The following is a 26,873-nucleotide window of genomic DNA, read 5'->3' on the forward strand; positions in this document are numbered from 1 at the left end:
TAGTGGTCCTTACTGGTCCCTAAGGGATGCTCGTTTTGAGGATCCATATTCGGCACACAATAAACGCTCCATAAATGTTAGATATTACTAGACGAAAACAAATACGAGAAAATTAAGGGAAAGCCTAGGGTTGCATTCCAGTTCCCCAGCCCTGGCCGCAGCTCCCAGGTGGTAAGTGAGCCAAAGCGGCCTCAGGGTCTACACCGCCACGCCCTCGCGCCGCGGAAGCCTGACTGGGCGGGGCCACCCCGCGCCCAGGCCGCGCAAGGCCCCCTGGGACCGGTAGTGCTGGGCGTGGCCACGGGACTACATATCCCGGCGGCCTCCGCGCCGCGTCTCTAGCCGCTGCCGCTTCACCCCTCCACAGCGACAGCGGCGGCCACGGCGGCTGAGTCGGTGGCGGCGGCGGTGGCGACGGCTGCGGGCTGAGTGCTGAGCGCTGAGTGCTGAGCGGCTAGTTTCCGATTTAAAGCTGCAGCGAGGAAAATGGCGGCGGGCGGTGAGTGGAGATAAAGGAAGAGCGGCGGCGGGCGAGGGGGTGGAGTGCGAGGCGGAGGGAAGAGGGCGAATTCCCCGGGCTGCCGCGAGCCGGCGGCTTCGGCTCTGGGAGGCGCTGAGGGGCGCGCCGAGCAGGGGACGCGCGGAGATAGTTTCGGGGTGTCGGGGCCGCGCGGCTTCCCTGCAGCCTGGGGGCGGCCCGTGGCAGGAGGAGGGGAGTCGAGGCTGGGTGGCAGCGTGCGTGGGGGTGCGAGGGGGTCGCCACGCGGAGGGGTCACCCCAAGGAGTTTGGGGGGACCGCGGGGCTCCACTTTCCTCTCCTGTCCCTAAAGTTTTATCCTTCCCCTGCCTCAGGGCTGCTTTTGAAAGGTCCCCTCAACCCCCTCTTCCCGCTGCCTCGGCTTCTCGCAGTTACTCGGAAGAATTAAAGGGCGGGGGAAGCCGCACAGACCTCCACCGACCCCCCACCCCAGCCTCCACGTCCAACTCAGAATCGGGTTGGATTTTGTTGCTGTGTTGCCTCCTGCACTTGGGGCATTTTTAATATTTTAACGCTAATTATCTGCGGAATTTCCATTTTGGGCACGGGTAGGTTCTCAGCAGTTTTTCTCAGTAAAAAGGCATTTTGCTACCTCTTGTGTGAAGGCTGGGAGATGGCAAATGGAAGTTGGTGGATTAAATTTGGGGTTTGGCTGTCTTTATTATTACTTTTTCCCCACCTCCATTTCTAATCTTCTTAGTACATTGATTCAATTTGTGATGATTTAAAGTGTTCGTCTTGCACATGCCTTAAAAGAAGAAAAAAAAATCCATGAGTTGTTGGAGGACTTAGTTTGCTTCCTAAGGCAGTTTGAGGACCCTTAGGGTGGAAAAGTTAACCAAAAGAGCAGTTGTGAGAGGGAGAGAGCATCGTCTCGAAGTCTCACTAGCAGTTCAGGCTTCCCCAATGGAAAGACGCGAAAGGTATGAAATTTTCTCGAAGTCGAAACTTTTTTCCCCCCTCCCGAATGTGAAAATTTCCTTTTTGCAATTTTAGTAGCGCTTCAAAGCCAGCCTGTTTTTGTTATTAAACCTCTACCGTAAAGAAACAGGAAGGTGAGTACCAGCTGTCTAGCTGCAGTGGTTTTAAATGGAGTTGAATGAGATGAGTGAGAGTGGTAGTAATATTCAGTGAGATTGCTCACCTCCTTGATTCCAAACGCCTGGTCTCGAATCCACCTAATTGGTCCCTGGCTGCAGGAAAGCTTCAGTATTTGTTGCAGCAGGTTGTTTAGAGGATGATGGGGAGGGGGGTGGGGAGGCTTGTGAGTGCTTTATAAACCAGAATGTTAAATGGCAATCTGTTTGTGAAATGTTTGTTCTTGGAAAAAAAGTAAAATTATTGCTTGTTTGTTTAGAGTAGGTTATACCCAATATGACTGGTGTAGGCACCACTTGGAAGGTACAAAAACATTGAAAAGTGAGTCTCTCCTACCCTAAACCCTCCAATTTCCATTCCTAGGAGGCGAAGACTGTTACTGGTTTCTAGAGCATTGTTGGTTTTTGGGATAATTGTTTTAAGAATTTCAATTTGAAACACACCCCTGTTGGAAAAGCAGGGAAAGAAAATGAACGGAAGAAAGGGACAATGTGGTGGGAGTACTGTTTTCTTTTTACTGCCTTAAACAATTGTTGATGGCTATTAGAAAACCTCTTCCAAACTTACTGTTTATGTTGCCTTATCTACTAACACCCTTAGAGAAATAATCTGTGGGGCTTCAGGGTGAAGAACCCTGCCAGGGTTCATTGTTTGTGTGTAAGATGAAGCCTCAGTTTGTAACATGTAAAATGATATTGAACACTATGCTTCTGTCACTGGAGGTTACTTCAGGTTCTGCATTTAAATAAGCTGTAATCTAGATTGCCTGTGATCCTAAGTTATAGGGGTGTTTTATGTATCGATGGAAATGACTTAGTTGTCTAATCAGCATTAAAGAAAAAAAAATAAGCCAGCTTCTGGTATACAGAAATACGTTTTAGACACGAGGATTATGGACTAAGTAGGAGACTGTAATGTTTCTAGAGCAGTTATAGGAAATAGTTCTACCATAAAATACTCTTTAACTACAGAGGCTTTGAAAATGCATAACAACCCCAGAATAATTAACAGGATTTCTATTTTTTAAAGTTTTAGAATGGTGGTTTTAAATTTACCAACACTAACAGTTATTTAAAAATTCAGTGATATTCGAGATAGAGGATTAGGAAATATTAAATATATTTTGAAAGTGAGTATATTGTGTGTTTTTCCCTCTTAGAAATTATTTCTATACCTTGCCTCCCCCCACAACAAATAAATTAGAATTTGTTCAGTAATGAGTGAGTGTTCTGTTGGACCCTGGACCCTTTTTCTAGGAGACATGTAAATAAAAATAGTTCTTGAAATGGTTACTTACTAATGCCTTCTCAGTTGATAATTTGAAATAAACTTTCTATGCCAGGGATATAGTCAAGATAAAATTTTTTCTTTTAAAGTCAGTCTTTTGTGCTTTTAGCAGTATGATTCTAGAATAATTCCTTTTAACTTGAAGACTAGTAAGTTTTTGAGAAGACTTTCAAAAGAATGACTTAAAAATCTTTTAGTTTGGACAATAGGGTGAGATAAGAAACCCCAGTTGCTATTGTCCTATCCCTAATTGGTGTTAAATAAATGGCTTTAAGGTTCTTTTAGCATTTTTTTTTAGATTATATAATTTCAAGTTTTGGCCAGAGGATGTAGACTGCTTTTGAAAACTTAATTTGTCGCAAGTTTAGAATGAAATGAATATAGCCTCCGGTGACTGTCTACACAGACAAACAACCACAATTTAACACAGTTGTTACTCTTTAAATGCTACCTAAGACTAGAAAAGCAAGAGTTGTTGATGATGATTGAAGAGGTACTGTAGTTTCTCACAGGTTAAACCAGGGAATACCTGTCCCAGTTGGTTTGAATTTACTATATACTCTGTGGCATAAAATATTCCTTTTTTGTGTTACTGAGTGGTTAAAGCTCTGGAAGCAAAAAATTAGTATTGGAAATACATGTTAACTTTCCTTTTTCAACACATTAAAGAGGTGAGTGTATGTTTAGATTCTCAGGGATAGCATTAAGATTGAGTGCTGCAGTAAAATGTAGGCATTTTCTCCCATTTTATGAGTGCTTTTTGGGGGTGGGGGAGGGGATTACAAAATGAACATTTTACAGTTAAATTCGAGGAGGGGCTCTATTGTAATGAGGTTTATTTCTTCACTTTGTTAATAATTGCTCAGAAATTCACTTGGCTGTTTGGTTTTCTGACAGGGTTTCTGGGAGATTATTTTTGGGTTAAGGATGCAATTTATCCGGAGTCTAACGTTATTTTCAGTCCCCTAACAAATGATGGGATTGACTCGAATTTAATCACCTTTTCCTTTCCTACCTTCTGGTGGAAAGCTGTTAAATGAACAGGAAAATGGCCAGAAGATACACAGCAGGAGTTGAAAGGAAGACCTGCAGTGTCTAGAAGGCTGATTTATCCACAAACTGGATAATCTTCTTAGACTCCATACTGCCAGTTTCCAGCTTTGTCAGCATTAACTCAGTTTGGTAGGTTTTGTGGCCCAGGTCAGTTTACTGCAGGGGCGGGGGTGGGGGTTGTAATAAAGATTTATTTAACTAACTGTGTAGTAAACTTTGTGGCCCAGCGGCAAAGGAAAGAAGTCTGACCTAATTGGCAGAGACAATTTACCTATTTCAAAGAATATTCTAAGAGCAAATGGACTAGTCTTTTCTATTTGTCCTTTTCCCTATTTTTCATTAGGAACATTTGTGTCCTATTTTGTTTTCTGTTAATATTTTTTGTTGATATGCTATGAAAGAGTGTGACTTTGCTGTTCATCTATGAAGGTATTCTTCTGAAATGTTTAATTTCTTTGGTTAGACACTATGAGTGAGGGTTATGAAACTTCACCTTTTGGAAGATTACTAAAATTTAACTCTTCATCATCCTCATAATGATGAGGAGACAATATTGGCCTGGGTATAACATAGCAGTGGATAATCTACTGCTCCCTGGGGCTTTGCTTTCCGTAGCAATGGCAGCTGAGTAGGAGTGGTAGGTGGATAGATGGGAGAGGACTGCACAAGTCAGCATAATCCTCAATTAGGATAAGCCTCATGGTTAATTGAATGTTGAGTGTATAGGTTAAATCCCATTATAACAAACTCCAGGGGACTAGCTAAATTATTTTGTTGTACTGGGATTGAGCTTTATTGAATATTGTTTGAAATAAATTGATCTTTTTGTTTTTGTTAGAGATGTTCGAAAAATTTTTATTGGTGAAAACGATTGTAACAATTGGACAAATTGTTACTCACGAACCTTCATTTTTAATGCTTTTGCCTTTAAAGGAAAGGACCCGTGGTGAGCTGGGCAGATAACTTACACTCCCCCACCCCAAACCCCCAGTGTCTCTGTCTAGAGTAGCTCCATTAGTTTATCTCAACAACCAAGTAAGTTTATTAGTAAGCACTGCTGCCACCATCAAAGTGTGGTCAGAGGAAATGGGAAATTCCCCGGGTTTCCAGGTGACTGCTGCTGGTAATTTCTTTCTGCCCCTGACAGATTTTTAAATAAATGAATATACTTCATTTTAGTGAAGCATTTTGTCGACAATAATAAAAGTAGCCCTTTTCTGTTCAGCCAAATGTAGTTTGAGACCTTTAGATCTCTAAATGGTATTGTTAAAGTGATGATAATATTGTAATAAGATACCTTCCATATAAAAAAGGAATTTTTCAGAAATAGGGTTAATATACATAGGAGAAAAATACTGTTTTTATGCTTGGCCAGAAATATACTTTTTCTTTCTGTCCTGTACTTTTTGATTGATGTTTGTCACACTTCAGGCATTTATATCCTACCTTCATATCTAAGACTAGCATTTTTAGTTTGCTTAGAGAGTTTTGATTGGGTGCAACAAGACATTTTTGAAGTCATTCTTTTAAATAGATATTCCACGAAGGAGGGAAGATCTGAAAGAGGGAATTTCAAAGCAACCCAAGCAGTGTTTTGAAAGTTCTCAAGTCTTAAGAATAATGACTGACTAGTAGGCAGGAAGCCTGCAGTTGTATTGTGGCATTGTTCCTCCATCTTATGCATTTGAGAACTTGAGTACAAAAGAGGAGAAAGCCTGGGGAAGGGGAAGAAAGGGTTTTAACACACAAAAAGGGGCGGGGGTTGGGGGGTGATTTTAAGAGTAAATATTCTTTGCTCTTTTATTTAAGTGAAATCTAAAACCAAAGTATTTTTACTTTGAGAGGAAATGTTTCTCAATCTAACTGTTCTAAACTGACATTTTTATAAATGAGAGTTAATTGTTATTAGTGGAAAGGGCTGTGTGATCACATGCTCAGTTTTAAAACCGAACTTTAATGATCAAAAACCTACATACTTTCCCCCTTTGTTACCTGAGCAATATGATTTGTTAGCTTGTTATTTTGAAAAAAATAGTACCGGTGAAGAGTTGAGAATAATTTGCAAGTTTGTACTCTGAGATTGCAAATCAATCTCTCTAGGTCTGTTTTTAAATTTATAAAAGGGGTGGAGTATATGATCTCCCAAGTTTCCTTGTATTAGAAGATTCTATAAATTTAAAGCATCACATAGATATATAGAATTGGCCTTTTTATTTAAAAATTTTTGGTCAAATATTAAACGGATTGAGCTCTTCTTACCAGATAATGATGTGAAGATGCAGGTTTCTGTGCTGACTCATGAGACTGGGGACCGGATGACTTTGAAATCCTGACTTCACCCTAGTATTGTATGCTACCAGTGGCAAAATGTGTGTGTGTGTGTGCTGAGGCTGAGGTGGGGAGGGTGGGAGAGAGAGAATTTTCAACCTATTTCTTCTGGTGTAAGAAAATGAAGTCATATTTTCCTTACTCTCAGTAAAGCTGTCATCAGTGAAATGGATTATTGAATTTAAGTCACTCTGTAGAGTAGCTATATCAGCTTGATTTTGTTTCTAGATGGGAATTTGGCAACCTTATTTGAAAATGTTTTAAAGATCACCCAATTTTCTCCTAACCAAATTAGTCTACACACTCTCTGCTCCATCCAAGCTCATCTCCATCCTCTTCTACCTGCCTGGTGGTGGTTGTATTTTATGATGGTACTTTCATCCCATCCAAGAGAGTTGGCTCCATTGCTGTCAGGCTGCATCAAGAATAATCTAACTTCATCAGTGGGAAAAATAACTCCACATATGTTGCATCCATTGGAGGGTCAGTATCTTTTTGTATAATAACAGGACTGTTACTGTATTAAGTTTTAAAAATAATTTCGTCAGGAATCAGTAACATGAATTCAGAAAGCTACTTTCAGAGTGCATAACTACATTTAAAATGTGGAAACCTTAGGTTATGGATACCAAGTTAGGCAAACCTGAAATCATGAACCTGCCCAGTAACCTTCAGTCTCCCCCTCTTTTAACCTATAGTACAAAATAGCTCCCACCTGTGACTTCTTAAACTGAATTCATACCACCATTCTCTTAGCTATGAGGCCTTAAGCTTCAGTCATCCTTAATTGGCTACTGTTTGGCTACTGCCCACTCCCCCATAAATACACATACTTAATCAGTGTTTATTAAGCTTGTACTGTTTGAGACACTCTGAGAGTTAAAAAGGTTTTGACCTCCCAAGTGCATACAATCAATCAGGTACTCATATCACTTCAGTACAAGGTAATTTGTTTTGCCTACAAAAATCTTGCAGAAATTCAGAGGAAGGGGGCTACCTCTGACCAGGCGATCAGAATGTAAAACTTTGAAGCCTGACTATGATTTTAATACGGAGAGAGCACAGTTCATGTTGGTGGGAAATCATTAGCAAGAGTGCATAGATAAGACAGTTCAAGACTTTATTTAAATATTCAGTCAACGTAAAGTGAGTTATGGCATTGAATAAACTGGTTTTGTTTTTGCAGAATGCTCTTAATACATTTTTTAAAAAAATATTTTCATTCCAATTTCTAAAACTAGTCCAGGCCCTTTATTTCTAGTTGCTATTATAGCTTTCAACTAGTCTCTACTCTTTGCCTTCTTTTGCTGGTTTAAACTTATTAAACATTTTGATAACATTTTTTTGCTTTGAAATCTGTGGGGTACAATCCAAATTCCTTAACCTAATATTCAGTTCTTATTGCAGTCTTTTTTTTAATCTTTCCCACTTTTGTTGTCCTTTGCTTTAGTCCTACTAATTTTTTTCTGCCTCTTCTCCCTTGCTACCTAGTCTAAGGTCCAACTCAGATCCTGTCTAAGTACATTTCCCAGACCACCACAACTGAAAATATAATTATTATTTCCTGATATGAATCTTAATTATCTCCTTCCATGCATTGGAGTCAGTATTTATTGATTGGTAGGATGGATTCAGTTAAGCTGTCTATTGTGAGGTAGGAACCGTTCCTTTTAAAAGCTTTTAAAATCATCTTTTCAAGTATACTTGCTTTTGGTTCACCCAAACACTTGGGTTTGAAAGTGAAAGTTTCTAGAGTTCGACTCTCAAGACACTTTTTATAAGTGGAAATTGAAATAAAATTAGAGTCCTAAGGATTTACTTGGGACCTGTATCTCCCTCATAGAGCTGTCCTGATAAATTGTGTCTGGGCCTTAGTATCCTACGTTCTTATTTTCCAGTTTCCCTAGGACTAGGCAGTCCTGTGAGTTGCTCAAACGTTCTTATTTAGTCCCACTGGTCTTCAAAGAATTGCGCTAAGCATTGTAGTCATTTAAAATCCCTTTGTGATCTAGGAGTTTATAATGAAAGATGAGTAATTGAAAAAACATAGTTGCAGCAACATAAATAAGTGGTTCAGAGGAAGAAAAGGTCATTTTCAGCTGGGATTGTTAGGGAAACTTCATGAAGGAGATGGAGTAGATCTAAAGGGGACTAATTGCTGCTTCTAATCTTGCCCACATCTAGTATTTTGTAGTGCTTACTTACAATAAAAAACTGTAATGTTTTAAAAAATCCATTTAAAAAAGGTATACGTGAAAAAGTAAAAGTAAGTCTCCTGGTACCCTTAGGTCTTTGGTCATTGTAGTTAACCTGTGCCCCTCGAGACCACTACTGTTAGAAGATAGTCTGTACATCTGATTATGGATGTTTCTTTAGTTTTTTCCTATTCTTTCCTCACTCTTTATTTTTAATTAGCAAATGGGAGCATAGGGGGTTCCCACTATTTTCATTTAACAAAAGAACTTGGAGAGCCTTCTATACCTTGTATTTTAAAAGGCTGCATAATATTCCAATGTACAAATGGATTTGAGGTAACCTATTTAACGAGTTCCTCATTGCTATTTCCAATCTTGTATTATTTTGAATGATGTGAACTATATTTAGATCTGAGTGCTGTATGAGTGTATCTTACTACAAAAATCTGGAAAGTAAAATTTCTGACTCGAACAAAATGTACGTTTAAAACTTTCATAGCTCTTTCTCAGTTACCTCCAAAGAGGTTATAATATAACCTTATAAACTTATGCTCTCAGCTGTTATCCATGAGAGTGCTGTTTCTCCTTTTTAGTTTGTCTTTTAAAAGCTTATCTCTTCATGTTGTTTGCCTGAAGGCATGAAGTCTTCTGTTGTTCATTAAGAGTTTGAAACTAAACTCCTTTCCATGGAGTTCCCATAGCTTTTCATAATGTGACTCTTATCTACATTTCCGCATCATCTCCTTAATTCTGTCTGTGCATCTTACACTTTAGTTGCTGTTGTCTCCTTTGTTCCGCCTTCCCTCTCTTGCCCCAATAAAATTCTCTTCCCTGTGTTCTGATTCATTTCTTAGATATAAAAGATGAAACCCACCATTTATTGAGTGCCTGTGTGCCTGGACATTGTGTCCTTACTTTACATGATCTCATTTAGTAGTCTGAGTTTTGAAGTAGAGTTCCCCTTTTTTATTCTTCAAATGAAGTCATACACAAAACCCTATTCAAAGTAGAAAAGGTGAGTTTTTAAGAATTTATTTTCTAAGTGGAAATTTAAACTGTTTATCAGTTACAAAGTCAGTGAAAACGAGACTTGCTGAGTATAAAATATGAAACTGGGTTATGAAGAACTATTATGGACCTAAATCCATCTCTGCCTCGAGTTTATTTCTGTATTAAAAAAAAAAAATCCCAGCTCATGCATAGATATAGTTGCAGATGGTTTCAGTTCAGAAGTATTTTTTGAAATATATAACAGGTGCACATGGGATAAATTCAAAAGGTACCAAAGCATATAGTGGAAAGTAAGGCACCCTTCCTCAAATGTCTCCCAGCCACTTCCTTATCTCCTGCCCAGAGGCAACCATTGCTACTCTAGTCTAGGCATGTAAATGCATATACTTAAAAGCTTTTAAGTTTAATGAATTTCTCCCACATTTTGGGGTAAATTTTATGTTGAAGTGTAAGATACGTTCAGAAACCTGCACTAGTGTGCAGTCTGATAAATTTTCATAAAATGAACACATCTATGTAACTGGTACTCAGAAGCCCTATTCTGGACTTTGTATACTTTTTAAACGATCTTGGAGAGGTTTTGTATCTGTAGCTACTAGGTTCTTTCTAATGCTTACACAGTAGTCTACTGTATGGGTATATCATAATTTATTCAGTTTCATATTACTGTGAACAAAGCTGCAAGTGAATATCCTCATACATATTTCTTTGTTCCTGTGTTATAAATATAATAACATTTCTGGATGAAGAATGCTAGAATATGAATTTAAAGTTTTTATAGATATTACAACTTACTCCCTGTAGAGGTTGTATCAATTTACAAATCCACGAGCAGTGTATGAAGTGCCTTTTCTCCTCATCTCTGAGAAACATTTTGTGGTATCACTGTTTTTGTTTGAGAAATTTGAAGTCTTTTTCATGTGTTTCTTCTAGTGCTTTTTGGTTTCTTTTTCTTTTTGAACATAAAACATAAACTATAAAAATTAAACTGTAAAAATAAAGTTACCATGTTAGACTGGTAGCATAGATTAATGAGATTGTAGACTATAATATGTTGTAGCTGTGTATTTTCCTTTTAGTATGTTTAAAGATATTTAAGACGTAGCTAGCATATAAAAGCATTGAGTATGCTTTAAAAAATTATTTTTAGGAATCTACTCTATTGAGGTATAATTGACTTATATAAAATTGAACCATGTTAAGTGTGCAGTTTGAGTTTTGACCAGTGTGAACGGTTGTTTTACTACCACCACAATCAAGATACAGAACTTTTCACCACCCCAGAAAGTTCTTGCCCGGTTGCGTTCAGTCTTCTGGGTTTTGTATTCAGTCATCCACTGTTGTGCTTTCTGTCACTATGGTTGGCTTTTTTTTTTGAAATTAAAAAATTTTTTTATTTCATGGGGGAGGTAGTTAGGTTTTTATTTCAGTGGAGGTACTGGGGATTGAACCAGGATCTTGTGGATGCTGAACACATGCTCTACCACTGAGCTATACCCTTCCCCACTTAGAGTTGGCTTTTTTCCTTACTCCCCACCCCTCAGCTTTATAGAGGTGTAATTGATGATCAGTTGCATATATTTAAATTGTACAGTTTGAGTTTGACATATGTCTGACTCTGAATCCATCACAATTCCAATAATGGAAGTATCTCTTACCTCCAAAATCCGAAATTGATACCTCCTATGTCTCTTTGTAGTCCACCCCTCCCCCATCTTCAGGCAGTTACTGATCTGTCTATGTCACAAAAGATTAGCTTGTATTTTTGAGAACCTTTTATAAATGGGATTATACATACAGTATGTACTTTTTTGTGAGGAGCGGCTGACTTCTTTCACTTAGTTGTTTTGAGATTTATTTCCTGTTTTTGCATATACTAATAGTTTCACTTTTTATTGTTTAGTACTATTGTGCCGAATAGGTCTATCAGTTTATCTATTCACCTGTTGATGAATATGTGGGTTGTGTCCAGTTTTTGGTTATCAGAACAATAGAGCTTCTCTGACATTTGTGTTAAGCAGCTTTGTGTAAGCAAATACTTTTGAGTAGATATCCAGAAATGGAATGGCTGGGATATATGCTAAGTGTATGTGTAACATTGAAAAATTTTAAGAAAAGGCCACCTGTTTCTCAACATGGCTGTACCATTATATATTTCTCCCAGCAGTGTATGATAGTTTTGGTTGTTTCACATGTTCACTAACATTTCGTATGATCAGTCATTTTAATGTTAGTAGCCATTCTGGTGGGTATATAGTGCTTTCTCATTGTGGCTTTAATTTGAGTTTTCCTAATGACTGATGATGTTGAATTTATCTTCATGTGCTTATTTACCATTGTTATATCTTTTTGATGAGATTCCTGTTCATATCTTTTACCCATTTTTTTAAATAGCTTTTTTGAGGGAGTAGTTAGCTTTATTTTTTTATTTTTTAATAGAGGTCCTGGGGATTGAACCCAGAACCTCATGCATGCTAAGTGTGCACTCTACTACTGAGCACCCTCTACCCCTCCTGCTTTACCCGTTTTTTAGTTAGGTTTATAAGATGTAAGACCTCATTGTGTATTCTAGATACAAAGCCTTTTTTGGATTTAATGTTTTAAAAGTATTTACTTTGAGTCCGTGGCCTGCATTTTAATTTTCATAAGTGTTTTTGGAAGAGCAAAAGTTTTTAATGTTACTGGAATTGAATTTATTGAGTTTTGTGTTGCATTTAAGAAATCTTTGCCAAAGATTTTTCTTTTTTTCTGAAAGTTTTATTGTTTTGGCTCTTAAATTTAGTTCTATGACCTCTTTGAGTTAATTGTTATATATGGTATGAGGTAAAGGTTGAGATTCATATTTTGGTCTATGGCTATTGAATTTTTCCAGCACCATTTGTTGAAAAGATATACATTCCCCATTGAGTTGACGTGACACCTTTGTTGAAAATCAAATAACCAAAAAGTGTAGGTCAAGTTTTGGAGTCTCTTCTGTTCCATTGATGTATATATCAGTCTGTTTCTACCCAGCCTTGAAATCAGATAGGGAAAATCCTCCTACATTTTTTTTTCCAAATTATTTTGGTTATTCTAGTCCTTTACATTTCCATTAATTGTTAGAATCATCTTGTCGATTTCTGCAAAACATTTGTTGCGATATTTTTCATTTTTTATTGAAATATAGTTGATTTACAGTCTTGTGATTTCAATTCTGATTACATTATATCAGTTGAGCAATTTGGGAAAAATTGCTTTCTTAAAAATACTGTCTTATGTTCCATGAACGCATCATATATCTATCTATTTGGGTTTTCTTTAATTTCTCTTAATAGTGTTGTGTAGTTTTCAGTGCACAGATCTTATAAAAGTTTTTGTCAAATTCATCACTAAATTTTACATTCTTATATGTGATTGCGAATAGTATTTAAAATTTCAGTTTTCAATAATTTGTTGTTAGTATGTATAAATACAGTTGGTTTTTTGTATATTCCCCTGTACCTTGTCACCTTGCCAAACTCACTTGATTTAGTAGCTTTTAGGTAGTTTGTTTAGGATTGTGTACATAGATGATAATGTTTGTGAATAAAGATAGTTTTATTTCTTCCTTTCCAATCAGTATGCCTTTTCTCTTTTTTGCTTTATTATGGTTAATGTTTCTAATACAGCGTAGGGTTTTTGATTGTGGTTGCATTGAATCATTTAATCAATTTGATCAGTTTGGAGAGGTGTATATCTTTGCCTTGTTCTCAATCTTAGGTAAGTATTCCATCTTTCACTGTTAAGTAAGATGTTGGTTATAGTTGTGCTGATTTGCTTTATTTATTTAATTATTTTGTTTTTTTTTTTGGGGGGGGATCAAGTTTACTTACTTTTAGAGAAGATACTGGGAATTGAACCCAGTACCATGTTAAGCATGCACTCTACCACTTGAGCTATACTCTCCCCCCTGATTTGCTTTGTATCAGTATAACTCCCCTCCTGTCCCCCATCCTTTTGCTATTGAGTTTTAAGACATTTATTTGTTTGATGTCTTTAATGTATATTCTGGATAAACATCTTTTTATCAGATGGATTTTGTAGATACTTTCTCCCAGTCTTTGGCATAGATGTTTGTTGGTAATCAGTGATGTCTTTGTATTAATGTTCAAGTTTTTGGTCATAGGTATATTTTGGGGATAACATGTTTTAAAGCTTGAGCAACAGTTATACAAACATGTATTATAGATTTCATTCTTTAATTCATATAAATGCAAAGAAACTAAAATTATTAACCTGGACCATATCAGTTCTTAAACATAGTAAATTATTTTCTACTGGTCACTTTTCATTTTTAAATAGTCTGAAAGTTGATCTTTTTACCTCTTTAATAATGGAACAATAAGTCCTTGTTTCTTTTCTTATTTATTATTACAAATTAAGATGAAAACATCAAATATTTCGGTCTTGTATAATCCTAATGAATCGTCCTAATGAAGACCTATGTAAAAACTCTGCATTTTATCTGTGAGGTTTGTCACTGTTCTCTTTCGCCTTCACTGAAAAACCCAGTCTTCATGGCTTACCTCTCTTAGCATGGAATGTATGCCCTTTTCACCAGGCTGTATTATATGGTCTTGTCTTTTCATGGTTTTTATGTTTAACTGTTCTGTTGGTTGTATTAGCTTTTGAATGCTTCCACTATAAGCTAATGAGAAAATACCAGCTTCACAGTGTGCTATTTGTCACATTTAATATTTATATTAAATTATTGTAACCTTAAATCACCTAAGTACCTTCCTGGACACTTTTTTTTTTTACATGAATAGAGTGACACTCACTTCAGTTTACTTACCAGTCCTTTCACCCTAATTTCAAGAGATATATTTTAATTCTTTTCTGTCTGATTTATTCTTTCTGGAATTTTGGAACATTTTGCAATTTACATTTAAGAAGGCTAGTTTAAAAAAACCAGTGGAAATTTCCAGCTTTAAAAAAAAATCCAACTACTGGTCTAATAACTGCTTTGTAGGAAGAAAGAAATATGAAAAAGAACCACAGACGTTCTGGATGTCAGCCTTTGAAATTTTCCACTATTTCCCATAATGACATGCAGGCATGCTTATACTGCTGGATTCAGTGCGACTGCAGTTGCACTCTGAGTGGAATTTGAAGCTACTCTATCAATGATAGAATGGCATCTGGCCAGCTTTTAGAGAGCAGTGCATAAGATCGCACATCTCAAGTACTGTATATTTGTTCCATCTCTGCTTGAATAGTGTGGCCATAACACTGAACTTGCCAAGTTATTTAAAAATCTTGATTCCCAAATTTCTATTAGTTGTAAGTGATTTGATTTTTAAATTTTCAGTAGATTCATTACACATCTGAGAATATAGATATATAAAATTATTCCTTTAGTCACAATGCTGTGTAAATTTTTATTTTATTACATTTTGTACTGTACTGAAGAATGCTCAGAAAATTAAAACAGTTTTAAAAAAGTATGCAGAAGCTCAGCATAAATTTGGTGTGATTCAGGAAACATTTTAGACCTATTAATTTTTTTAGGTGTATTTCAGACCTGTTAATCTTTCAAAGAGCTAATAGACTTTATGTTAAAATTGATAATTGTGTTTTTATTTGGCTGTTTCAAATTTAAAGGCAAACAGTATTGTACTGTTTTCCTATTGAGAGAAGTCCAGGTTGCCCAGTTCTGAAAACTGGCAGAGCAGAATGATAAAGAGTAGATTACAAATATTGTAGGGTAATTACCTACTTCTGCCTTGTTTCATCTCTTTTATAGCAAATGCCTAACAGTGGTATTAAGGAATTAAATTGAAAAATTCATATTTTGTGAATTAACCTTTTAAACTCATGCATTTCTGCAGTGGGGAATTTGAGCGTTCGAGTGATAACAACAGATGTGCATATGTATCTTTGTGTGTTTTAACACTTGTAAGTCATTTAACATTTTGGAAGTAAAGGCATATAATGTATATCTTTTTCAGGACTGTGAGGTCTTAGATTTGAACAACAGAGTGGTGACATAGCAGTGGCCTCCGCCCCTTTCCTGTGTCCTCTCCTCCCCGCCCCTACACGGTCTCATCTCTGACCTCTCCTGCATCTGTAACTCTTCTCCCGGCCTCTTCATACACTTCCTCTTCTCAGCCCTCATTCTTTCTCCAACTGTGTTATCTCTTGCCTCTCAGCCTAAGTTTTCTTCTGGCCCATAGCCTTTTCTTTCCTTGTCAACTTTCTATCTTTCAAGTCTCTCACTTTTTCTAGTTGCTCACTGTTAACCTAGTCTCTTCTTTGGAAGGATTCTTTGCTTCGTTTCTCTGCTCCTGTCAGGTTGGTTTTCTTTTAGTCTTTGACCCCTCAAACACTATTCTCACACTCTCCCAAATGTTTTCTCATTTCTGCCTCCATGTTTTAATTTATCCTACAGAGATTTGAGTGCTGGCCATGTGTCAAGCTTTTCTCTAGATATTAGGAATACACCAGTAACCAGAATGGCTATGAAGAAAAAAAGCTGCATAAGGGGACTGGCAACTAGTGTGTGTGTGTTGTGGGGTTTACATTTTTGATGGATAGTTGTAACCTCTGAGAAAGTAACAGAGCCAAGAGTCCAGGAAGTAAGCCTTGTGAATATTTTGAGGGAGTAGGAAGCGTTATGTGTGGAGGGAACAGCCAGTGCAAAGGCCCTTTGGTAGGAACATTTTAAGTGTATTTGAAGAATAGCAAGGTGGCCAGTATGCTGGAGCACAGTGAAGAAAGGAGTAAGTAGTAAGAGAAGGAATCTGAGAGGTGACAGTGGGATCTTGTAGGTGATTGTAATGTCTTCACCCTTTATTTTGAGCAAAGTGGGGAACCACTGCAGATTTTTTGATTTTGGTATTCCAAAAAGATCTTGTGATCATTGTTTTTTTCCAGCCTCCAATTAAAGCATTTTATTTTTTAAAATTACAAGAGTAATTCATATTTATGTGGAAAATACAGAAAAATACAAAGGAGAAAATAAAGAAATCAAAGGGCAAATAAAGATTAACCAGTAAACCTCATCACCCATTATTAAAGATTTTTGGTGTCCATCTTCCCATTTGCTTTTCTTTGTGCTTGTACACACAACACACAGACACACACACAGAGCTGCCTCCTGCACTGTAGGGTTTTAGCAGAGAGCAAATAAACTGAATTAGGCTTTACAGAAATCCCTCCAACTGCTTTGTAGCCTAGAAGAGGGCAAGAGGTAGGGAGACCTATTAGAAGGCTATTACAGTAATCCAGGTACGAGATGATGTGGCTTAGACCTTGACGAGATTATGTGGCAGTGGAGGTGATAGGAAGTGACTGGATTCTGTATATATTTTGAAGGGAGAGCCTACAGAATTTTGTGATGGATTCAGCGTTGGGGGATGGTGGAATGGGGTAGGGCCGGGTGAGAGAGGAGGAGGGAAGAATCATGGGTGACTCAAAAGTTTCTGGCTTAAGCAACTAGAAACCTTTGGTTTCATTTTTCTTTCTCGTCGAACTACCCATCCAAGGTTCAATTCTGGCTCTTTTATTGTGTGTTTTTCCTGTTCACTTGAACTCGTGATTATTTCTTTCACCAAACTTTTAGTCTGCTCTGCCCAGCTTGGCACTTGGGACACAGCACAAGACGCTGGATATAACACGTTGTTTCACTAGTAGTAGTCTTCCTAACTAGGTAGTAAGCATCCTTTTACTGGATTGCACTTAATTTATGAATCTGCTCTGGGACTAATGATTTTCTGAGTGCATTGTGGGTATTTAGTAAATGTTAATTGTACATTTCTCAGTCTTAGAACAAGGTATCAGAAAATCTTAAATGTCTACTTTAGCCTTTACTTTGGTATACTGGCGTCTTTTGAGAATGACTTGTTTTGGATAGTTACTTTACTCAGTTACTTTAAGTCTAAAAAACCATTACTTTTTATTTCCTTAGAATGTTGTGTATTTTCTTGAATTTAATGGTATGAAGACTTTTTGGGGGTGGGGTGGGTAATTAGGGTTTTATTTATTTATTTTTAGTGGAAATACTGAGGATTGAACCCTTGTGCATGCTGGCACACACTCTACCACTGAGCTGTATTCTCTCCCAAGACTTTTTAATATTCAATTTGTTTATTATTGTATTATAATTTTTTAAATTTTGGCAGTGGGTTGGGGAGGAGATAATTAGGTTTGTTTATTTTTGGAGGAGGTACTGGGAATTGAACCCAGGACCTTGAGCATGCACTCTACCACTTGAGCTTTACCCTCCCCACTCCAAGACTTATTTTTTAAATAATGAATTTTTTTTTTGCTCACTTTTTACTTGTAAAGCTTCCTTGGAGATAGAAAAATGGGTGAGAAATGTCCCTGCCCAGGAAGGAGCTTATGCTTTGGTGCTGACAACGTAACATACATACCCATGTATTCCTCCTTTATGAACATAACATTGTACTATGATTGAATGCAAAACAATTTGTTACAGTGCCTTTCGCATTTTGAAGATTTACAGGTTCTTTATTAAATGATGCTAGACTTCTGTGCTTTGGGTTCTTATTTTTAAAAATACTTTTTCAGACTTATGCCTAGCTGTTGGTACTTGATGATGTCAAGTGTGCTTGCCACTCCCCCTTTTACTTTTGCGTGAAATGTTTTGAAGCCTTCATTTATATCAGTATTCTTTTTTCTATCCAAGAGTCTGACATTTAAATCTTTAACTACAGTTAACCATGAATCTTTTAACTACAAGCTTTGGAAAAAATTAATGTTGACACATAATGTAGGATGATTTTTAAAAAATACAATTTGCTTACAAAATGATTTGCTGACACAAATGATGACTTTTTAAAAATACAGTTTGCCTTGTCTCCTGAGTTGTGTTTCACACGTAACCAGAATGATTATTGCTCTCTTTCAGATGAATCTTATGTATGTATTATTTTCAGAAACCAGAAACGATATGTCCTCTTCTTTTTTTTAAGCTTTCAGCATCTGTTTGGGCTGTTTTACTTTTTCCCAAACTTTTACTTTTTTTTTTTTAATTGAAGTATAGTCAGTTTACAATGTTGTATCAATTTCCAAACCTTTACCTGAAGCAGATAAAGCTTGGATGAACTGCTTGGCTTCCAGGACTTAATTTTGTGTTTTTTGCTAAGATTTTTCTCTAGGTAGTGTTGCCTAGCAAGTACTGTGTTTTGGGGTCTTTCTTGGTTTGCTTAGCTTTGTCAATTTTTGGGGCAAGCTGTTAACTCTGTTGTGATTTTTGGCTTTTTCTTCTTGTACCATGGCAAGTCTATTAAGAGCATAAACTCTGTGAGGGCTGGGAGTTATTATTTTTTTTGTTTACTGCTGTATCTTGAGTGCCTAGAATGGTGGCAGGCACATAGTAGGTACTCAAATATTAGTTGAATAAACTCAGGTTAGCAGTAGCAACATTTGCTATTTATTGAGTGTATACTATATGCCGAAGTGCTAGGCACTTTGAATGGCTTAGGTGGTATTTACATCTTACTGCTGAATGAGCTGCTTCCTGTCCATGTGTTAGAATATGAATGGGTGTGAGAGAGGAACAGCTGCCAGCTGTTAGAAAATTTAATAAAGTTTGAGGTGCCATCCATTATACAACACATGATTTTATCTCCCACTAGGTAAGAAAAATGTAAAACTACCAGTTAAACTATGGGATACCATCAACAGCATGACCATTTTGATTTCAAAGATGTAAAAAACATGAAAAAAAAGCACTAAGAGTTTCTATTATGAATCAACTATACCTCAGAAAAAGGTGAAAAAAATCTGAGAATCTCTGTGATAAGAAATACTAGTAGTTTTACATAACCTGTCTTGTTTAATTATCATTAAAGCCTTCTGTAGGCAGGCATCATTATCCTCATTTTAGAGGTGAAGAAATTGAAGTTTATAGGTTAAGTTCATAGATTCTCAAGCTAGAGGATACAGATTGAGGCCTTGTCTTTTTGTCTTTTTTTCTTTTTAAAACCACCCCACACTGCTTCAGGAGTCAGAGAAACAAAATAGTATATTGGCTTATCAACTCTGGCTTGAAGATTCTTGATTTGGCCTGGCTTTAAATGTTTTCTTAATGCAACTGATTTTTCTCTTTTTGTTTTAAGTCAACAAATACCTTTGTATTTACTATGTGCCAACTGCTTTGTATTTTTATGTGTATACAAAACCGTATAAGGCCTTATCTTTTTCTCTCAAGGAATTTGCAGTCTATTTGGGGAGATGAGAAATAAACATGAAAGTCAGATAACTAGAGAAGATTTAAATAACATTTCAGAGAATAATGAAAGAGGTTTAACAAGGCAGTGCAGAATTAATTGCTAAATAAATTGTACAAATAATTGCTTTTGGAGTTCTGAGGAAGGAGATACCGCTTGAGGCTGGAGTAATCCAGGGAAGGATTTAAATGAATTCTTGGGAGATGGTTTCAGTTAGTGAGACTTACTTACTTTAAAATCATGTTAATATTTGTTACAAGTGGAATTGCAAACTGTTGAACATGAACTTTGGTACATTGTTTTTTCTTTATGTATGAGAGCAGTGGAACTACCTGCAGTAGAAAAGGTTTCTGTATTCTTGAAACAGGATCTTTTAGCCAAAAGACATATTTGTTTCATAGCAAACAAGGAATAGTTCATTATGTTTCAGGAGGGATATGATTGGCAATGTTTCCGACTACATTCCTGAATCAGACACAGAACTCAGCATTAGATTGTAAAGTGTGTCACTTGTTTTACAGACCAGTTAAAAGCAAAGCTGTAAAGTCTTGAAAAGCAAGAGAATTGCATTTTGGACCTTGTTGGATAATCTTTAGCATTTTATTTAACCTTCTGAGTTAGGCCACATCTAAAGTTCTTCCTCTAATTTTTTGAGAATTTTTTTCTTACTTTTTAAAAAGTTGGTCAATACATGTAGATGGCTAACAAAATCCAATATCTACAGAAGGCTATAAAGTGAGGGTTCTGTCTACTTTTTTATTTTCTAGTTCCTTTCTCAGAGGCGATCAGTGCTACCATTTTCTTTCGTGTGTATTTACAAACATAACTTTGTGTCTTTATATATCGACTCCTGCATTTATAAGCACAAATTGTAGTATATTAAAAACATAGTTTTGCATCTTATTGCATTTAACATTGTATTTTGAAAATGGTTTTGTATCAGTGCATGCAGATCTAATTCTTTTTTCTAGCAGATTGTCATTTTGTTAATATAATTTGTTTCATCAGTTTATCACTGATAGACACAGTTTCCAGTGTATTGCCATATAACAATAGAGTGCTGGAGTGAATTTTCTTGTGTACATTTTATTGTAGTTTATATTTGCATCTCTAATATAGGGAATGAGAGTAAACATTCTCCCCTACCTCCCAAATGTTTAAAGGGCATTTGTATTTTCTTATTCTATAAATTCTTTTTATTGTCCACTTTTCTTTCGGATTATTGGTGTTTTTCTTCCTGATTATTTTCATGTAATAAAATAAATTTCATATATTTAAAAAAGGCATTTGCCTTTGAAAAATACCTTGTTGCAAATACTTTTTGTCTTTTAAAATAGTAATGGAATTGTACTTTTTTGGGGGGATAAATATTGCTTAATTTTGCATTAAAATGCCCTCTTTTCCAGTATTTTTGATTAAGTTCTTTGTAGTTCATCTTGTACATTATACAAGATGAAGTTATGATTTTTAATATACATTTTGTATGTAGTATACATAATATGTTTAAAATTTTTTATTGTGGTAAAATACACATAACATAAAATTTACCATTTTAAGTATACAATTCGGTGGCATTAAGTACATTCGCAGTGTTTTATGACCATCATCACTGTGCCTTTCCAGAACTTTTTCATTATCCCAAGTAGACCTAATGAGTTTTTAGGTAGCAATTTCAATTTATGACTCAATAACTGCCTCAAATATTTAAAAGGATACTTGTGCACTCTTGTCAACCCAGAGACACAGAACTGTCTCCTTGCTTGAAGGAGAGAATTTGAGAGAGAGACAGAGCTCTCATTGGGTAAAAGTCTCTTGTAGTTTGAAGATTCTTTTCTGATTCTTATCTCCAATTTAGGTTGTCCTTTTCTTGATCCACTTTAAGCAAAACTGCTTCTTATGCTTACATTTTGGAAAATTTCAAACATAAAAATGTAAGATAGTATATTGATCCCCATATACTCATCACTCAGGTTGACCAGCAGTTTATGGCCAATCTTACCTTTATCTCCATTTACTCCCTTCCCTAACATTAGTGTGAAGTAAATATCAGGCATCCTATGATATCCTTAAGTATCTCTAAAAGGTAACAACTTCCTTTCAAAAAAAAAAATGCATGACCACAATTCCATTATTACATCTAGAAAAATTACAGTAATTCCTTTAGTAACACCAAACACATAGGCACTATTCAGTTTTCCAATTCTCTGTCTTGCTTTTCCTTTAAAAAAAAAAAAAGTTTGAATCAGATCCAAACAAGATTCACACATTGCAGTTGGTTGTTATGTATCTTAAGTGCTTACTCCTCCATCTCTTTTTGCTCCTTTGAATTTTCTTTTCCTGTAGAATTTCTTATTGCCTAGATTTTGCTGAGTATATCCTTTGAAGTTGTTTAAATTGTTCTTCTGTATTTTTTTTTTATAAATTGGAAGTTGGCTCTTCAGTTTAGATCAGATTAAGCTTCAGTTATTTTTGGCAAATGCATTAGTTGTCTATTGCTGTGTAACAAATAGTCCTAAAATTTAGCAGCTTAAAACAGCATTTATTATTTTCCACAGTTTCTGAAGATTAGCAGTCTGGGAGTGGCTTAGCTGGGTAGGTCTGATATAAGGTCTCTCATGGCTTGCAGTGAAACTGTCACCCAGGGCTGCAGTCTGCAGGTTTACCAGGGCCTAGAAGAGCTGTTTTTTTTTTTTTTTTTTTAAATGAAGTGCTGCTTTCAAGATGGCTCACTGCCATGACTGTTGTAGGAGGTCTCAGTTTTTTGTGTGAGTGTCTTCAAGGCGCTCTACCAGAGCAAGTGATCAGGGAGAGAGGAAGATAGGGATGAAGAAAGCTGCAATGCTTTTTATGACTCTGAAAGATTCATACTGTCATTTATGCTCTATTCTTTTGATCACTCAGATCAACCCTGATACTGTGTGGGAGGGGAGTACTTAAAGGTATGAATTCTAGGGAGATGGGCATCAATCACTAGGGGCCATCTTGGCTCCCACAGTGAGGCTGCTTCCACATGTGGTGTGGTTTATCTGGACAAATGATGTTTGCCTCTTGCTCTCTTTGTGATACTTGAAGCTATTGATGATCAGTACCAGTACCCTTCATCTGCTCATTTATCAGGGGCAGCAAATACTGATATTCTATCATAGCCTTTCATTTAATAGCTGTAATTTATCTATAAAGATAAACTTTTTGTAATCAAATATTTGGTCACCCTCTGTGGGTACAGTTCATATAGAAAAGGCAGGCTGGTTCTTTTCCTTTACTTACTAGTTTTTAAAATAACAGATTGGTTTTCTAGTGTTCTTCAGTGGTGAAAAACATTGTTTCACAAACTTAAAAAAAATTTTTTTTTACTTTGAAATAATTTAGATTAACAGAAATATTGAAAATACTGGAGTGTTCCCTGTGTACTTCTCATCCAGGTTCCCCTAATGTTAACTGCTTAACCATGGAACAGTGATCAAAATTAAGAAGTTAGTATTGTTACAATACTGCTAACTAAATAGCAGATATTACTATGTTTTCCACCATTGTCTTTTTTTCCCCTTGTTCCAGGATCCAATCCTACTTTTATCTTCATTAAAATTTCTCCTTTGTTAAAAATTTTTTCTTTTTTTCTCCCCTCCCCTCCCCTTCCCTTCTTTCTTTTTTGAGTTGGGTATGAAATATGTTGAGAGAATGTATCTTGTCCCTTATGTAATATTCTGTCTTGCCTGTTTTAGGTTAGAAAATATTTGACATTTGTACTTTTGTTCTAGCTGTTGCTTTTTATATTAACTCATTCTTGCTTGGTTTTTGTCTTACTTTGAGTACTATTGAAATTGCTTAGTAACCTCTTTCTCTTCCTCAACATTTGATTAAAACTAGTATGCTTTTACTTTCCATTAATGTCTGTAAGGCAGTCAGCAAGTTTATTCTAATTTTTCTTTCCTTATTTTCCCCTCATTTTTTTGACAGTTACATTGTATCTACATTGTCAAAGCATACAGCTGTTATATAACATGTCCCTTATAACCATCATTCAGTTTTTTATAGATAACTATGTATTTAATTTCCACCACTATTTTTATGTTGATGTGAATGTTCCAGTAATTTGTGTTGTCTGAAATTCATTCTCCAATAAATTCCTCAGGAAGAGCTTATGGGAACAACATTCGTTGAGTTCCACTATGTTTAAAAGTTTGTAGCGCTAATACTTGAGAGCTAGTTTGGCTGATGATAAAATTCTTTTCTAGAGTGTCTGTCATTCCATTGGCTTTTGGCATAGAGCATTGCTGTTCCAGTCTGATGTCAATATGGTTTTCTTTTTAAGTGACTTAGCATTTTTGTCTTCCCCTGAATGTCCAAAAGATCTTTTTCATAGTAGTCTTATGTATGGGTGTTTGTTATTCTGACTTATTTTCTTCAAGTATGTAGTAAGTCCTTTCAGTGAGTAGTTTATTGACACCGCCCCCCCCCCCCAATCAGGATGGTTTTCTTGAGTTGTAGGGTTTGTTTGTTTTTGTTGTTCCATTGCCTTGGTTTTCTTCTGTGGCAGAAGACTGTATCTAGGACAATACATTATCTTCTTTGGGGACATGTATTGTTTAATATATATGTTGGATCTTTGTATACTGTTTATGTGAGATAAACCTTCTGTTTCTAGACTTGTATATCCACTTGTCTTTTCAAACTCTCCATTTAGATTTCTGATAGAACCTCAAAGTCAGCATGTCTAAAACTGAACTCCTGATCTTCTCTTCTAAATCTTCTTTAAGAAGCGATCCATGTCTCCTTTGTTGGTGGCTTGATCTTTCTAGTTGTGTAGGCCAAAACCTAGGCTCCTCTTCCTCTCACCTCTGTATCTCTAAGATGTATCTAGAACCTGACCAAATCTCAGTACTTCCACTGAGCCCACATCTTCTGTTGCTTACATTACTATAATAACACCCTAACATGTCTCCCTGCTTTGTAATCCTTGCCTCCTTACTGTCTGTTAATAACATTAACAGTAGGAGGAATCTTTTAAAATCCTAAGCCACTTGGCATTCTTCCCCTTGAGAATCTGCAGAGGTTTTGCCATTTCACTTAGTAAAAGTCAAAGTCCTTGCTTGATGTGTGAAGCCTGGTGTGATATGATTTCACCTTTCGTTTGTCTTTCTGTCTTCCTCACCTCTGATCCAGTGCTGTTCATGTTACAAGGGCACACTCCTGCCTTTGGGTGTGCCCTCTGTGTGGAATGCTTTTTTCATCAGGTATCTCTTTGACTAACTTATTAGCTCTTCTAATGTCTCAAATATCATCCTCTTAGTGAGGCCCATTCTTAACCACCCTATTTAATACTGGAATCTCTCGCCTCATAGCACTAATCCTCTGACAAAGCATACAATTTATTTACTTATTATGTTTGATGGTGGTATGTTTTTTCCTCATGAATATAAGGATGGGGACCTTAGTCCCTCTTGCTCACTGATTTCTCTCTCCAACACTTAGAGATGTACCTGGTGTATGGTAGACGTTCATTATTCATTTGTTGAGTGAATAAATATGCCCTATATTTCCTTGAAAGGAAGATGTCCTTCTCAAACTATTCTCCCACTCCTGTCTGTGGCATTTTTCTGGGGCATAGTGTATCTTTCATCTTTAAACTTTGTGGGACTAAGTTAGGGAAGTCCCTGGTCTCTATTGGTTTTGTTTTAGCTCCTGGTCTATTTAGACTGGAACTGGTTCTAGAAATCCAGTCAGGATGGAAGTTGGTTAAAGATAGCATGTTCTGTTAATATGAAGAGACTGTGAGCAGTAGTTAACCATTTATCTTATGTACAGGGGAATTTCTTTATTTTCTTATTCTGCCAGCCTAATAAAAGCAGTTCATATCTTTTACTGAATTTCCAATGGCAATTTGAGGAAAGGGGGTGGGAGATGTATAGGTATTAATAAACATGCGATTGAAAATTGCTTTATTAAAAAGTGTATGTGCATGTTATATCTTGTCAATATTTCTGTAACTTTGTTTTCAGCAAATTGAGAAAGTTGCAGTAGTCCAGAAAAGATTGTATCATGGCAGTTTGAGTAGTCTCCCCAAAAAGGCTACTCTACTCTATACATGACTATCAGGTACAAGATGTGGAATATAGCAGTGAGGCCTTCAATTGGAGAATGTGATAAAGTCAGTGAATGTTTTAAAGGGTCTCAAAAAAAAATGCCATTTAGTGAGCTTTTTCTTTTTTTATTTACTGAGGTTTTAAAAAAATTATTAGTTATTATTGAAAACATTTGTTAAGTATTACTTTTCTCTGGATTGGATGTAACGCATAAAAAACTTAAAAGGTGTTACATTAATACATGTTCTCTATAGGTGATAGAAAATTAAAATGTTAAAAAAACACAGGAAAGATTTTGGTGCACACCTTTTCAGTCTTTATAAGTAAGTAGACACAGTACATAAATGGAAATGGGATCATATTATATGTTATAATATATTGTGTCCATTTTAAGAGGCTGTCTGGTGTTTTATTATGATGTGGACGTATCATAGTTTATTCAGTATTCTAATATTGTCCATTTAGGTTATCTTTATTTCCTAGTATAAAATAACTTTGCAGTGAAACAAGCCGACTCAGATACAACAAGCTAGTAGTTAGTTACCAGTGGGGAGAGGGAAGAGGGAGGGGCAACAGATGTAGGGGGTTAAAGGGTTATTATGGATTATATGAAATCATGTGTGTGAAACATTTGAAAACTGTAAAGTATGATAGAATTTAAAGAATCTTTCATTTAATAAAAAACATTGCAGTAAAAGTTTCTCATTTGATGTCTTATTCAGTTGAAGTGAAACTGACTCAATGGATGTTTAAGTATCCTTAAGAAATTTATATTTCTTTGTCAAATAATTTTAAAATTGTACATGGAATTAAATACGGCAGCCTTAACAAAAAGAGGACAGAGTTCTAGGAGTCTTTTAGACTATTGATACTAGTTAAGATAAAATTCTTTAGAAGTTTAATTTGCCATTTGCAGTTATGAGTTCTTACTACATTTTTTTGGGTAAGTAAAATGTTGGAATGAATGAAGGTTGCTTTAGGTGAAAAACAAACATGTCTTCAGCCAACTACAGAGGCTTTTTTTTTTAAGTACTTGAGACAGTGCTTGAATAGGTATTGATATTAA

The 26,873-nt window shown here is 36.2% G+C and overlaps 1 protein-coding gene across 6 annotated transcripts in view; it reads left to right on the forward strand.

The window, feature by feature from the left end:
• Positions 1 to 356: 356 nt before the first annotated feature.
• NCOA3 (nuclear receptor coactivator 3) overlaps positions 357 to 26,873 on the forward strand; it is a 105,911-nt gene continuing 79,394 nt past the window's right edge. For all 6 annotated transcript variants that reach the window (XM_015237748.3, XM_015237750.3, XM_072944348.1 and 3 more), the window contains exon 1: positions 357 to 499. The gene's annotated coding sequence lies outside the window, so the exon portion shown is untranslated. The remainder of the gene's footprint in view (positions 500 to 26,873) is intronic.

The sequence above is a fragment of the Vicugna pacos genome, chromosome 19 (genome assembly GCF_048564905.1).
Source record: "Vicugna pacos chromosome 19, VicPac4, whole genome shotgun sequence".
Lineage (NCBI taxonomy): Eukaryota > Metazoa > Chordata > Mammalia > Artiodactyla > Camelidae > Vicugna > Vicugna pacos.